Source organism: Helianthus annuus, chromosome 4 (genome assembly GCF_002127325.2).
Source record: "Helianthus annuus cultivar XRQ/B chromosome 4, HanXRQr2.0-SUNRISE, whole genome shotgun sequence".
Taxonomy (NCBI): Eukaryota; Viridiplantae; Streptophyta; class Magnoliopsida; order Asterales; family Asteraceae; genus Helianthus; species Helianthus annuus.
The window spans coordinates 132947322-132962686 of record NC_035436.2 but is presented as its reverse complement, the minus strand read 5'-3'; positions in this window follow the sequence as shown (position 1 = coordinate 132962686).

Below are 15365 nucleotides of genomic sequence, written 5' to 3'. Positions count from 1 at the left end.
TGGAACCCTTCAGATTGGTGAACGTAGTATCTATGTGTTATTCGATACAGGAGCGACCCATTCTTTAGTATCCCACTCGTTTACTAAGTATCTTCCGATAAGACCAACTCTCTTAGATCACACTTTCACCATTTCCACTCCCATAGGAACTTCATCCGTAATCACTTACGTATATAAAGATTGTCCGATCCGTATTGAATCTATTGTGTGTAAGGCAGACCTATTTCCAATACACATGTGTGACTTTGATGTTATTCTAGGAATAGATTGGTTGTCTAGACATCGTGTAACTATAGATTGTCATTCTCACCGAGTTATTTTCGGTGATCTTCATCATCCTGATATTATATATCAGGGAACTCAAGCCCATAAATCTCTTAAAATTATCTCTGCACTTAAGGCTCGAAAATCCATATCAAACGGTTGTGCTGGATTCCTAGCATCGATTAAGGATACTTCTGCTAGTGTTAAGAGTATCGATAGCCACTCCGTTGTTCGTGAATATCCTGATGTATTTCCGGATGAACTCCCGGGATTACCACCCGACCGTCAGTTGGAATTCACCATCGACTTGATCCCTGGTGCCGAACCTATTTCTAAAGCTCCATACCGTATGGCCCCGATGGAACTGAAGGAGTTGAAGGAACAATTGCAAGAATTGTTAGATTTAGGATTCATAAGACCCAGTATTTCACCTTGGGGTGCTCCGGTCTTATTTGTAAAGAAGAAAGACGGTAGTATGCGTTTATGTATTGACTACCGAGAGCTGAACAAGATTACTATTCGTAATCAGTATCCTCTGCCTCGCATTGATGATCTCTTTGATCAACTTCAGGGGGCTCAGTTCTTCTCAAAAATCGACCTGAGGTCTGGGTACCATCAGCTAAAGGTTAAGAATGATGATGTTCCCAAGACCGCTTTTCGTACTCGATATGGTCATTACGAATTTTTGGTTATGCCCTTTGGGCTAACTAATGCACCCGCAGTCTTCATGGATTTGATGAATCGCGTATTTCACCAATTCCTAGACAAATTCGTTATTGTCTTTATCGATGACATTCTGGTATATTCTAAAAGTCGCAAAGAGCATGAAGCACATCTACATGAAGTACTTGGAACCTTGCGGCATGAGAAATTGTACGCGAAGTTCTCCAAATGTGACTTTTGGCTTAGCCAAGTGTCATTTCTAGGTCACGTCATATCAGCAGAGGGAATTATGGTAGACCCAACAAAGGTTGAAGCTATTACAAAATGGCTAAGACCCACTTCTGTTACTGAAATACGAAGTTTCTTGGGTCTTGCTGGCTATTACCGAAGATTTGTTGAAAGATTCTCGGTAATTGCTTTACCACTCACAAAACTCCTAAGGAAAGGGGTGAAGTACTCATGGAATGAGGAACAAGAGAAAAGCTTTGAAGAATTAAAGAAACGACTTGTATCCTCTCCGATACTCGCTCTCCCTTCTGGATCAGGAGGTTACCAAGTCTACAGTGATGCCTCAAAGAAAGGATTAGGTTGTGTGCTAATGCAACATGGGAAGGTTATCGCTTATGCCTCCCGTCAGTTGAAGCCTTATGAAGTTAACTATCCTACACATGATTTAGAACTAGCCGCAGTCGTCTTTGCACTTAAGATTTGGCGACATTATCTGTATGGTGAAAGTTGTGACATCTTTACCGACCACAAGAGCCTCAAGTATATATTTACGCAGAAGGAGCTAAATATGAGGCAAAGAAGGTGGTTAGAACTTTTGAAAGATTATGACGCAAATATTCAATACCATCCAGGCAAAGCCAATGTTGTAGCTGACGCATTAAGCCGAAAGAACTCCGGGACTATATCTTGCCTACAAATTCAACCTCATGTTAGGAGAGATCTCGAAAGGATGGACATTTGGCTTCAGATTAGTAAATCTGATGGATATCTAGCTAGAATGCAGATTGAACCCAACCTCATATCCCGGATCAAAGAAGCACAAAAGCAAGATGGAGAACTTTGGGCAATTGTGCAAAATCCCGAGGTGGGTAAGCAATCTGAATTTAGTATAGACCATCAGGGGGTGATTTGGTGCGGCAAAAGACTTTGTGTACCCGATGACTCCACCCTTCGTGAGTCATTGTTAGCCGAAGCTCACAGCTCACCATTTTCGATTCACCCAGGATCTACCAAGATGTATAGAGATTTAAGACAGAACTTCTGGTGGAATGGCATAAAGGAAGACGTTGCTCGATACGTAAGTAAATGTCTCACTTGCTAACAAGTGAAAATTGAACACAAACGAGCAAGCGGTCTGTTGCAGCCATTGGATATTCCCATATGGAAGTGGGATGAGATCACAATGGATTTTGTTACTGGTCTACCTAAGACATTCAAGAAGAATGATGTTGTATGGGTTGTTGTCGATAGATTATCAAAGTCAGCACATTTTCTACCAATTCAGCAAGGATTTTCGGTTAATAAGTTATCCGAAATATTTCTTCAAGAAATTATTCGACTCCATGGCACACCATCTTCCATTGTTTCCGATAGAGACCCACGTTTCACCTTACGATTTTGGAAAGGTTTTCCGGCAGCTTGGGGAACACGACTAAAGTTTAGTACGGCTTTCCATCCACAAACAGATGGGCAGTCAGAACGTACGATTCAGACCTTGGAAGACATGCTTCGAGCATGCGCACTTGAATGGTCTGGAAACTGGGATGAATATTTATGTCTTGTTGAGTTCGCTTACAACAATAGTTGGCAAGCAAGTATTGGCATGGCACCTTTTGAGCTTTTGTATGGTCGGAAATGTCGCGCACCATTATGCTGGGATGAAGTCGGAGAAAAGATTATTGAAGGGCCAGAATTAGTTCAGATTACAAATGAAAAAGTCACTATAGCCCGAGAAAAACTGAAAGAAGCTCAGAGTAGACAAAAGAGCTATGCAGATCAAGATAGACGACCCCTCGAATTTAAAATTGGTGACCACGTATTCTTAAAGGTATCACCTTGGCGTGGTGTTCGTAGATTTGGAATTAAAGGGAAACTTAGTCCCCGTTTCATCGGTCCGTTTGAAATCCTTGAAAGAATTGGAGAAGTGTCATATCGACTGGCTTTACCGCCTCAACTCTCTCACGTTCGTAACGTTTTTCATGTATCCTCTTTAAGAGGATATAATTATCATCCACTCCACATCATTAGTTATCCGTTACTTACAGTTCACAAAGATTTGTCCTACGAAAAGGAACCGGAAGCCATCTTAGATCGACAAGAAAGGGTTTTGCGTAGGAAAGTAATTCCGTTTGTTAAAGTCCTTTGGAAAAATCACTCTGAACACGAAGCAACATGGGAATCTGAAGAATCAATTCGTTCTCTATACCCTAATCTATTCTCGCAATAGAATTTTAGTCGAGTAACGGTAAATCTTTCTATTTGATATATGTTCATTTGTTTCTGTTTACGGTCATTTATGCTTTACCTCATGAGAAGATATTTTAGCTATGACTAAGTATATCTATGTAGGAAATGTCAGTACTAATAGTCACTCTAAGTATCTGTAAGTATCTATTAACTTTTCATACGGTAAGATATCTTATTAAGAAGGACCATTAGGGCACATATATAAGGTAATTGACAAGTATAGTGATGACCTTAGCTATGAATTTCAGATACCCATGTGTGGTTAGGAAATTCTGGTTATATAAGATAGTAACTCTGCTATGAAAGTTTCATTTCTGTTGCAATAGGTTATATTCTTATTTGAAAAATTTCGAGGACGAAATTTCTTTTAAGGGGGTAATAGTTGTAATGGCCATAAATTTAAAATCATTAAACACTAGAAAACCCTAATTAAGACACCCAAGTAATTCTGCACTAACCCTAAAATTTTCAAAACAATCGGAATCAGGATCAGGGCCCCTAAAACTCAGGGGGGTTAAACCCCGGCTGGATGTTTATCTACTTAAAAACGTTGTTTAAATTCAATTGGACCAAATTTTGACTCAGCAAAGCTATGTAGGACACGAAACAACCTAGGCTAGAAGTAGACCCGTCGCGCCACGCGACGGGTACACATGCTTCTTTCGCGTGGCGCGAGGGGGAGCAATTTTTGGGTATAAATAGTCGGGTCTGGGACTTGATTTCTGGCACAAAATCGACGTTAAAAGTTGAATTACCTACGAAGTTATACTCTATATACTATTAAAACACACACCGATCTCGAATTGCTGCCGCAATCAGGGTAATAACTCGATCGCTATTACGATTCAACGTCCGATCGATTATAACTATCCAACGATTGTCCGAGTGCTGCTCAAATTGAGCTTATACTTTGATTATTCGTCGTGATTTCAACTTGAATATTTGAGTGCTGTTCGAATTCGGACTATGCTCTGTTATTCGTTGTGAATCCGATTGAATTGTTAAGTATTGCACTTGTTAATCATTGTGAGGGTTTAATCTCGTGAATTGACGTAAATGCTGTATTAAGTTACTAACCTAGTTTGTGTGCATGTTATTTAAATTAGGTTAAAAGATTAATCAGTAGTCTAAACTCTGCCCATATAAATCTAAAATATTAGCACAAGGTAGCTTCACTTTGGAGTTATTAAGGTACGGATCCTTACCCCACTCTTTATTGCTTCATATTCAAATTATTATAAAACCACTAAATTACTATATCGGTTAAAAACTCCTCACGTCTTTGATTATCGATTCATTTGATAGTCCGTTCGATTCCTATCCTAATCATTTGATTTAACTTTCATGTCATGCGATAGTATTATGTTGTTATACTCATTATCGCATGTTCCAATATATGTTCCGTTTTGTTATGAAAATAAGTTTTATAAGTTATGTGAATAAGACGATTTGTACTCTGATACCCTGAGTATCGCTTCTCGTGGAGTGTCCCACGAGCATGTTGTTGTGGCATCAACATCATGTGCTCCATCCGTGACGGAGAGATCAGTTCACGGCGTCTCTTAAGTACAAGTGTGGTACATAAGGCTATTAGGAGGCGTATGGATCGATCCTAGGATTTAAGTATAAGGAGGTGGATAACGGGTATGCCAATTCGCCATCTCATGTGATAATTATGCAGGAGTAGCTACCTGTGTATTGTCACGTTTTAAGTTTGCTCATGGGTACATCCGTAAGATATGATTATGAAATTTTGTTCTTGCATCATATCATTTTCGCCTAAAGTTCCATCCGGATAAGATTTCATATGAAGCATTATTTGTTATTTGAGCCTAAAATTCCGTACTGAGCATTCGGCTCATTCCGTAAACTTTTTGTATATACAGGTCCACAGATTATTTTGGGAGGGGAAAAGAGAGAAGAATAAAGCCTAGGAATAAATCTGAAGATGTTAGTAATTAAGATGAATGTCTCCGCTTGTATATTAATCTAAATTTTAATGGTCGTGTGGTTGTATCCTTATCAAATAAATAAATGGAATTATGACTTTTGTTTATGTTACCGTTATTGTGACACGTCAGCCCTCCGGGTTGGGGTGTTACACTCTGCTTCCTCTGCATGTGCCAGGCTGCTCCAACTTTCAATTTCACAATCTTCAGATTTTTTGAGCACCTGCACATTCAACTAATTGAATTACTTGAACAATTTAGCCCAGGTCTGTTGAACCTTAGGCATTTCAACACAATAAGTTTCATTCAATGCTGGAAATTCATTATCATTTTTCACAAAAACTTTCTCAATTTTAACTTCAACTTTCTCATCTTTTACCGAATCAACATGTTTAACACTCCATGTTTGACCTTTCGGTGTACCACGTTTGTAAAAATGTGAATGTTTTTGAACATTTTGATTTTGAACAACAACTTGTGGTTTCCAAAACTATTGGGGTTTTGTCATATCAACTGAAGTTTTCCAACGTTGGGTTGTTCTGAATCTGGGTGTGTGAGAATTCCAGGTCTGTCTTGAATTGAACCTGTTCTGGTTCGATTTCCAATTTTGATTTGAAGCAAACTTGTTTGTGTTATACCTCCAAGTTTGTTTCGAATCAAATTTGGTTGACCTTTGTCTCACATTCTCAGATTTTTGTTTCTCAGCATCAATCCTCTTGTGTTCAACATCCACAAGTTTTAGATTTGGACACTTGCGTGCAAGATGTCCTTTTTGATCACATTTGAAACATGTTCGCATGGACACATCTTTGACCTGTGGTTGTTGCGTTTTCTTTTGAGCCTCAAACTCAGCATTAGACTGTCGTCCAATTTTAAGTTCTTTTTCTTCATCCAAACTATTTCCTTGAACAAAACTCATTTTAGCCTGATAATTTGGCGTCTCATTTTTGTTCCTATGTTGTTTCTTTTTATAACCCAACCCAGCCTTCATATTTTTCTTTTTGAAACCAGGTTTGTTATACGAACCTTTATGACTCTTACCGACAAACTTTGAAATCTCAGACTTCTCTATCTCAACCATTTTGAAAACTTTGTCAACTTTTTCTGAAATCACATTCTGAATCGGGAATACAACATCTAAGAATAATTTGTCTGATCCAATCATGGTATAAACCAATCCCTTTGAATCATCATTCAAATTTTCTCGGATTTTGTGTTTTTCAGATATGCATCATGAAGATTTCCTTCATCTTTATCCTGTGATTCAGATTTACCTGTATCAACCGACTCTTCTTTCAACACACTTTCAACGACTTTACCTACCACCTCTGAATCATGAGAATCATCAGATTTGGAATAGGTTATGTCAATGTTGTCTGGCAATTGGTCTACCATGTTGAAAGCTTTTTCGACCTTTTCCTCATCATAAAATGCAAACTTTTCCGGTGGTGGAACTTGATGAAACTCTGAGCCAATGCCTTTCTTGTTCTGCTCAGACTCACCATCTCCCGGTTTTATATTGAAAATTCGTTCAAGCACATATGACGACACGTGGTAACTTTTTAACTTGTTGTTATCCTGCTCTAAATCAGCAATCTGTCGCTTTAACTTAGCAACATCTTCAATATAGGAATTAACAACATCTTGTTTTATAGCATACATTCGTTTAAGCTCTTTGGTTGTTTCAGAAAGATAATTCATTCTAGATTGAGCATATTTCATTTCGTCTTTTATTTTATCATATGATTCTTTCATAACATGATATGATAATTTCATTGAGTCATATTCCTTTTTCATTTCTTGACAAGCAATTTCTTTTTGTTTGCATTCATTTTTCATTTTCAAAACATCTTCTTTCAAAACTTCATTTTCTTTTTCTAACTTTGTACATTTTCCTGAAAGTTTTTCATCATTTTCGTTTAAAACCTTTTCTTTTTCTAACATCTCTTTGCATTTTTCTTTGAAAATGTTTTCTATTTTTGTGAATTCAAGTTCTCTTGTTCTGAATTGCTCATATTTTTCAGTACAAGCTCTGCACGGTTCCATGCATTTCTTGCACTGTTCAATTGGTTTTAAGACTTCAGAATCAGAATTTACCTCAGTGATAGGCACCTTGGTGTTTTCAGCAGCTTCTGTCTGCTTCATCTCATCATCATCTTGCTTCACTTCAGTACTGACTTCATCACCATCATCACCATCTTTCTCATTCTCATTCTTTTCTTCTGTCTTCACTTCTTCTTCAATTTGCTGTTCTTCAGTAACAGCTTCTTTCACAACTTCTGCTTCAACAACTTCTATTTCAACCTCTTCAGCAACCTTCTTCAAATTCTCCACCATCTCTTCAACACTTTTCTTCAGTTTTTCCTCATCTCTCTTTCTCAAACATGACAGCATAGCATACCTGATATCTTTTTCATACTGTTTAACGTATGCATCATCTTTCATCACCCTTCTGTAGTATTCGGCTCTCAACGGGACAGCAAGAAGAACATCATCAAAGATTATGTCTTTCTTTGGAACAACTGGTTCACCCTTTCTGTTGTAGTAACATTCTCTCTTCTTATCCCATCTTCGACTGCTGACAGCATTTTCATACTCTTCCTGCATGTCATCCATTCTGTTGTAGACCACATTTCTTTCTCTGTAGGTCTTCTCACTCAAGATCTCTTCTCGAGTTTTCTCTTTGATTTCAACTTTTTCTTCATGGATTTCAGCAGTGGCTTTGTCTTTGTTTTCATCTTGAATCTCAGCAACAAAAACAAACTTTCTTTCCTCTGTCATAGCTCTCCCATGAGCTGTTTTTCGAACATTCTCCAAACGATCTTCTTCTGGACAAATTGCAGACCAATCATAGCCTTCATCCTCGTAAATTACAACATAAGCTCTTGATTTTTCTTTCGGTTTATCTTCAATCAACTTTGGCTCTTCTCTGCTTCGATGGTAAATCGCCTTTCGATAATAGTCATCGTTGAAAGGACGTTCATTTCCTTCAGCAACTTCAGAATTTCTGCATTCTCTTTTGAAATGACCTTTTTGCTTGCATCTGAAGCAGGTCACTTTGGATTTGTCGAATCCAAGCTTTGTTGATGCACCTCCAAGCGATTGTTTTCCAGTAATCTCCATATACCTCTGAGCACGACGAATACAACTAGCTAAACACCAACGGATGTCAATGAGTTCCATTTCTTCCGGATCAATCTGGTCGTAGTCTTCTTTGGTCAATTCGGAGTTTCCAATTTTACCAGCTACAAGACCTTCATATGACTCCAGGACAGATGCAAGAAAACTCATTTGCTGTTTCGCTGCATTGATGCTCATTGCTGGACAATTCTTCAGTTTAAGAGCAATGTTGCACAAAATTTCTTCTGTTTCCTCAGAATTTGGCTTTGAAGATGAATGATATCCAGAATGATGACTTGTTGATGTTGTTGACGGTTCTTTCATCTTTTCACCACTAAATGCTATTTTTGGTGAACCAACGCCTTTATCAGAAGGTACACTGCCTTTGTAATACAAGCCCACATTCTGTTGATATGAAGAACCAGTCATCTTGTTCTGCTTTTGTAACTCCAGATCATGACTTTCAATCTTTTCAAACAAAGAATCAAGAAATTTCATCATATGAAGCATCATTTTTTAAGATAAAAACAAACGTTTGCCACTGATCTGCTCGTGGTAACGCTTCAATGACTTTATCAATAAGTTCCTCTCTTGTTTTGTCAATTTTAAAACGTTCAAGTTCGATTTTGAGGTGACAGAATCTCTCGATCATTTGTCTCACTGTCTCTCCTTTTATATTATCAAACAGATCAAATTCCTTTTTTAGTAAAGCAATTTTATTTTTCCGAATCTGTTTTCCTCCCTCAGCTTTAACTCGTAAAGCTTCCCAAACCGACTTTGACGATCCATCATGAGTAAGCAAAGCAAATATATCATTTCTGATTGCTGACTGGATCAATGCAATCATTCTTTGTTCGGCAGCAAATTCTGCTTTGTCATCTTTTGTAAAACTCTTGAATGGTAGTTCTTCGTTTTTGTCATTTTTTGGCCTTTCGTATCCAAACTCCAGACAGAACCAGCTTTCATGCGCATACACTTTTGCCCAATTGATGAAACGTTCTTTCCACCAGATATAATCTTCAATGCTATCAAGAGTGGGTGGCTTTGAATGCGTTCCATAGAAGTTATCATGCTTGATATTCTCGTTGATGGCTTTCGTAATGGTTTTCGGGGTAACATTTGCAATCTCGGTCGATTCAGACGTGAACGCGTTGAAAAACGTGTTGTAGAATTCCTCAGCCATGATGTGAATTTCTTCAATTACCTGAATCACAATCACACAAAACAAACAAATACTTATCAGTTCAAACACTATCAAACAATTGAAATAAAATAGTACTCGAACTGGTGAATATTTTTGTGCAGACTGAAGTTTGACAGACTGGGCAGACTGAAGATTGACACACCGTGCGAACTGAACTTGATGCGAACTGGGATTTCAAATTTTCAAACCGTACGAAATGCTATGAACCTGGATCAATTACAACCGACAACTTTTATAATTTCCAACTAACTGTCAAATGGGCCGATGGTAGTGAACAACTATAATTGGGCCATATATTAAACACATGTAATCATGGGCCAGCACACAAAAGTTTTAAAAATCATTCATTGATTGGGCCTTCACTTATAGTGGGGTGGTGATAAACTTGGACGGCATCAATGTTGTAAACACAAACAACAAACTCAAATATTAAGTGGGCGGCATTTATTTCACGTTTTAAAACAATTTATGATTGGTCGTATAAAAGTTGTAACATGAACTGACATTAACCACTTAATTAATTTCTTTTTTATTGAGCCGACCCACTAACAGTGATTGGGCCAAACCCCACTATTAGTTAAACTCCACTAACTGACAATTACTTTGATTGGGCCGCATCACCTTCAATCACCATTGGACCTCAAGTATTAGGGGCGGCACTTATGACAATGTTACACCTTTGATTTTTAGTGGCCTACAACACCCTAAATCCTTATTGGGCCGCAAATTAAATGGGCGGCAATGATGATAGGGCCTTCATTTTTAGTGGGCGGCAAACAGTTGATCTTATTTAATCAAAGCACATGTATATCACATAAATCTCTCATTGGGCCGCACCATGTATGATCTTATTTCAATAACATTTGTTTAATGACCGACAAATTCTCGTGGGTTTTAATTGACTGACAACCACTCGTGATCTTTAAAAGGCCGACAAATGTTATGTCTTTCTTTGATATTTAACTTTCATTGGACCAAAGTTTTGTACGAATATTATGGCCGACAACAATGTTCAAGATCAGACTTAATGATGAAGACGATGACTAAAAAGCGGACCTGTTGTGTTCCTAAGAGCGAACCACTACATTGATCAAAGAGCGAACCTAATGTTTGTCCAATAAGCGAACCTGCTAAACACTTATAAGCGAACCACAAAAGTTACCCTATGAGCGGACCAAACTAATATTTTGGAGCGGACCTATTATTGTTGTTCAAAAAAGCGAACCAAATGTATACTTTGGAGCGAACCTATGCATGTACATACGAGCGGATCTGTACGTTTAACGCGAAAACGAACCGAAAAACCTCAATTTCTCCTAAACGGCTAGGAGTTTCGATCTGAAACTTGGTTGAGTTGTAGATCAGGTATACACGCACAACATATCCAAAAATCAGCTGAAACGGACCGTGAAAACCTGTTCGATTCGATGAAAAACAGTAAAAACCGTGAGAAATATGAAAAAGATGAAGAAGAAGATGAAATCGGATCTGAATCTGATGTAATCCTGTGCGAAATCGTGAAAGATCAGTGCAATCGAGCTCCTTCTCTGATACCACTTGTTAGGACCGGTTTGACTCCGAAACGATTGCGTAATCGAACGTGTGACGTGCGGAATCCGTACACGAACGCGAGCTAACACACGAGACGTAATCTAAACTGTGATTCTATTGACAAATCTGAAAACGTACAGCACCTGAATCACGGACAATAAACTTTCTCTCTCTAGCTTCTCTCTCTAGCTTCTAGCTCTCCAAGATGTGAAAATGGCAAAAGTTCTAAACCTAAGGCATAAGCCTCCTATTTATAGGCCAAGGGATTAATGAGGTTTCTCATTAATTACAATTACGCCACCTTGCCTTTATGACTAAGTAACACTAAATAACAATGTAACTCTCGTTTTCTTCGATTTCTGCTACGGACTAGATTGACGGAGGCGATAGACAGATAACGCACTAACACCCAATACCAGAAGATGAACCCATGCCGAATCTAGTAGCCAACCCAGGTTTGGATCCTCTAGATCCATTCTATGATAGCGATCAATACATTAGAGAAATTCTAGAGAATCCATACCCGTACCAGGAACCCATGCCCCAGTTCCTAAACCCAGTACCAGCACCTGCACCCCCAATGAGTGCAGAAAATGTGCAAGAACTCCGAACCTTCGGTGAGGAGATTTTAGAAAGTAGCAAGAGGATGAGGCAGGTTGGAGAACGACTCGTCTGGAAGTATGACGAGCGTAATATGGAGTTCTGGATGAACCCATATTAGTGATGGTGGAGGTAGTAATAATAATAATAATAATAATAATAATAATAATAATAATAATAATAATAATAATAATAATAATAATAATAATAATAATAATATATAATATGTGTGTATGTTTGAAAAAAAAATATCTAGACGATAGCTATGGATGCATAGTAGTTGATGTGTGATTTTTGCAATTAATTTTTATGACCAAGTTTTAAAAGTGGAACTCGCTAACTACACACAACGGCAAGTGAACCGGACGTGAAAGTAGTATAACTAGCAAGACCGAGTATCGAACCTCTTCGTTTCTTTTTTCTTTTTTTCTTTTTAATCCAATAATTTCATTCCACCAACAACCAACTGTAGCCAACATGATGCCATTCTTTTTATCCATGTTTCCCTCAAGCCAACCTCTTGTTCTCTTTAATTCCCTTTAGCTCCATCACCTACATCAAATAAAGAACCAATTCAAGTAATTACTACATTAATTGCCATTCAATTCTTGTTTTTTTCTTTTGTTGTACGTGGCTTCCCAAATAAGATTCACTAATTTCAATTAATTTAATTTTTTCACATTGTAGGCTTTTCACATAAACTTCTTTTTTTATAAATTAATTGATTTGCTCGTTTTCGCTTCATTATCGTTTTGAAACCTACAATTAACAACCTAATCAATTAAAAGCGAAAACCTAATAAAACTACTCTAAAACCAACCTTGGCACTATACAGCAAGTCGTCAAGTTGGCTCATCGCCTCACTGATCAGGCAGTTGAGCAGAACAGGCTGCCAAAGCGTATTAGCGCCACTACTTCTGATGCTCCCAACGACAATAAGCGCAAGTGGGATGGAAATCTGGGCAAGGGTTCTGTTTCAGCTCAATCTCAGCAGCGAAAGACGGATGAGTACAGGAGCCCCAGTCAGCAGTCTTCTGGGAATCAAAGTCAGGGTGGATACAAGGGAAATCACCCTAAATGTAATCGCTGTAACTTGCACCACAGTGGGCCATGTGGTAAAGGCAACTGTCATCGATGCAACAAGCCTGGTCACATGGCAAGGGACTGCAGGAGTCAGCATCCAGCGAATCAGAACCGGCAGCAACAGCAAGCCCCACCCAATCAACGCCAGCAGCGGCAACAACAAGGTAACAACAAAGGATGCTTTCAATGTGGCGCTGAAGGCCACTTTAAGAGGAATTGCCCCCAGCTGAACCAAATCCAGAACAATAACCAAAGAAACGGGAACCACAATGGAAATAACAACGGAGGCAACAATGAAGGTAACAATAATGGAAATGGCGCCCAAGGTCGTGTGTTCGTGATTGGTCAGGGAGAAGCAAGGAACGATCCCAACGTTGTGATGGGTAAGTTTCTTCTGGACGACTTCTTTGTTACTGTTTTGTTCGATTCGGGTGCCGATACTAGTTATGTGTCCGTAAAAGTTAGCCAAATGCTTAAGCGCACTCCAACACTTTTGAACACCAAACACACGGTAGAACTAGCTAACGGTAAAAGTCTTGAAGCCACACACGTAGTTAAAGGTTGTAACCTCGTCTTAGCTGGTCAGACATTCTCTATCGATCTTATTCCTATCACACTGGGTAGTTTCGACGTTGTTATTGGGATGGATTGGCTATCTCATCATCAAGCAGAAATTGTTTGTAAGGAGAAAATCGTCCGCATTCCTCGTTACTGACACATCAACGGAAGAGAAGAGAATTGAAGACATCCCTATTGTGTGTGATTTTCCCGAGGTATTTCCTGAGGAATTACCTGGTCTTCCGCCTCATCGCCAAGTTGAGTTTCAAATTGAGCTAGCCCCTGGAGCAGCGCCAGTAGCTCGAGCACCATATCGTCTAGCTCCATCAGAACTTGAAAAACTGTCCACACAACTACAAGAACTCTTGGAAAAGGGTTTTATACGTCCTAGCTCTTCGCCCTGGGGAGCTCCAGTCTTGTTCGTAAAGAAGAAAGATGGTACTTTCAGAATGTGTATTGACTATCGCGAGCTTAACAAGGTGACTGTGAAGAATCGTTATCCTCTTCCACGTATTGACGACTTGTTCGACCAGTTGCAAGGGTCGAGCTATTACTCCAAGATTGACTTGAGATCGGGATACCATCAGCTGAGGGTCCGAGATGAGGACGTCTCCAAAACAGCATTCAGAACTCGTTACGGCCATTACGAGTTTTTGGTTATGCCATTCGCGCTGACGAATGCACCAGCGGTCTTCATGGATCTCATGAACCGAGTGTGCAAGCCTTACCTAGATAAGTTCGTTATTGTGTTCATCGACGATATCCTGATCTATTCTAAGAGTCAGGAGGAACACGAGCAGCATCTATGACTTATGCGGGAACTTCTTCGAAAAGAGCAGTTGTATGCCAAGTTTTCAAAATGTGACTTCTGGCTTCGCGAAGTCCACTTTCTGGGCCATGTGGTAAACAAGGATGGAATTCATGTGGATCCATCTAAGGTTGAATCGATCAAGAATTGGCCTGCACCCCGCACACCAACAGAGATCCGCCAATTCTTGGGCTTGGCAGGATATTACAGAAGGTTTATCAAAGATTTCTCCAAGATTGCGCAACCTCTCACTTCACTGACTCAGAAGGGTGTCACCTATCGTTGGGGTGATGCACAGGAGTCCGCATTTCAGCACTTGAAGGATAGACATTGTAGCGTGCCTATCCTCTCATTGCCTGAAGGCACACACGATTTTGCGGTTTACTGCGATGCTTCCATCCAAGGACTTGGTTGCGTGTTGATGCAACGTGACAAGGTCATTGCCTACGCATCACGTCAACTTAAAGTTCACGAAAGGAACTACACTACCCACAATCTAGAATTGGGAGCAGTTGTTTTCGCGCTTACGATATGGAGACATTACCTGTACGGTACCAAGTGCACCATTTACACCGATCACAGGAGTCTCGAGCATATCTTCAAGCAAAAGGAATTGAATATGCGACAACGCCGATGGTTCGAGCTCTTGAACGATTATGAATGCGCAATCAAGTATCATCCGGGCAAAGCTAATGTTGTGGCTGACGCCCTCAGTCGAAAGGATACTATACCTAGGCGGGTACGTGCGTTACAGCTTACCATCCAATCTAACCTTCCCGCTCAGATTCGCGATGCTCAGATTGAAGCATTGAAGGCAGAGAACATCAGGGCCGAGTCCCTACGAGGATCGAGACAACGGCTAGAACAAAAAGAAAACGGCGCCTACTATGTTAACGGACGCATCTGGGTTCCACTGTATGGAGACTTGCGCGAGCTTGTGATGGATGAAGCGCATAAGTCTCGTTACTCAGTACATCCTGGTTCGGACAAGATGTACCATGATCTCAAGACTACATACTGGTGGCCTGGTATGAAAGCCAGCATAGCAACCTACGTCGGTAAATGTTTAACTTGTGCGAGAGTCAAGGTC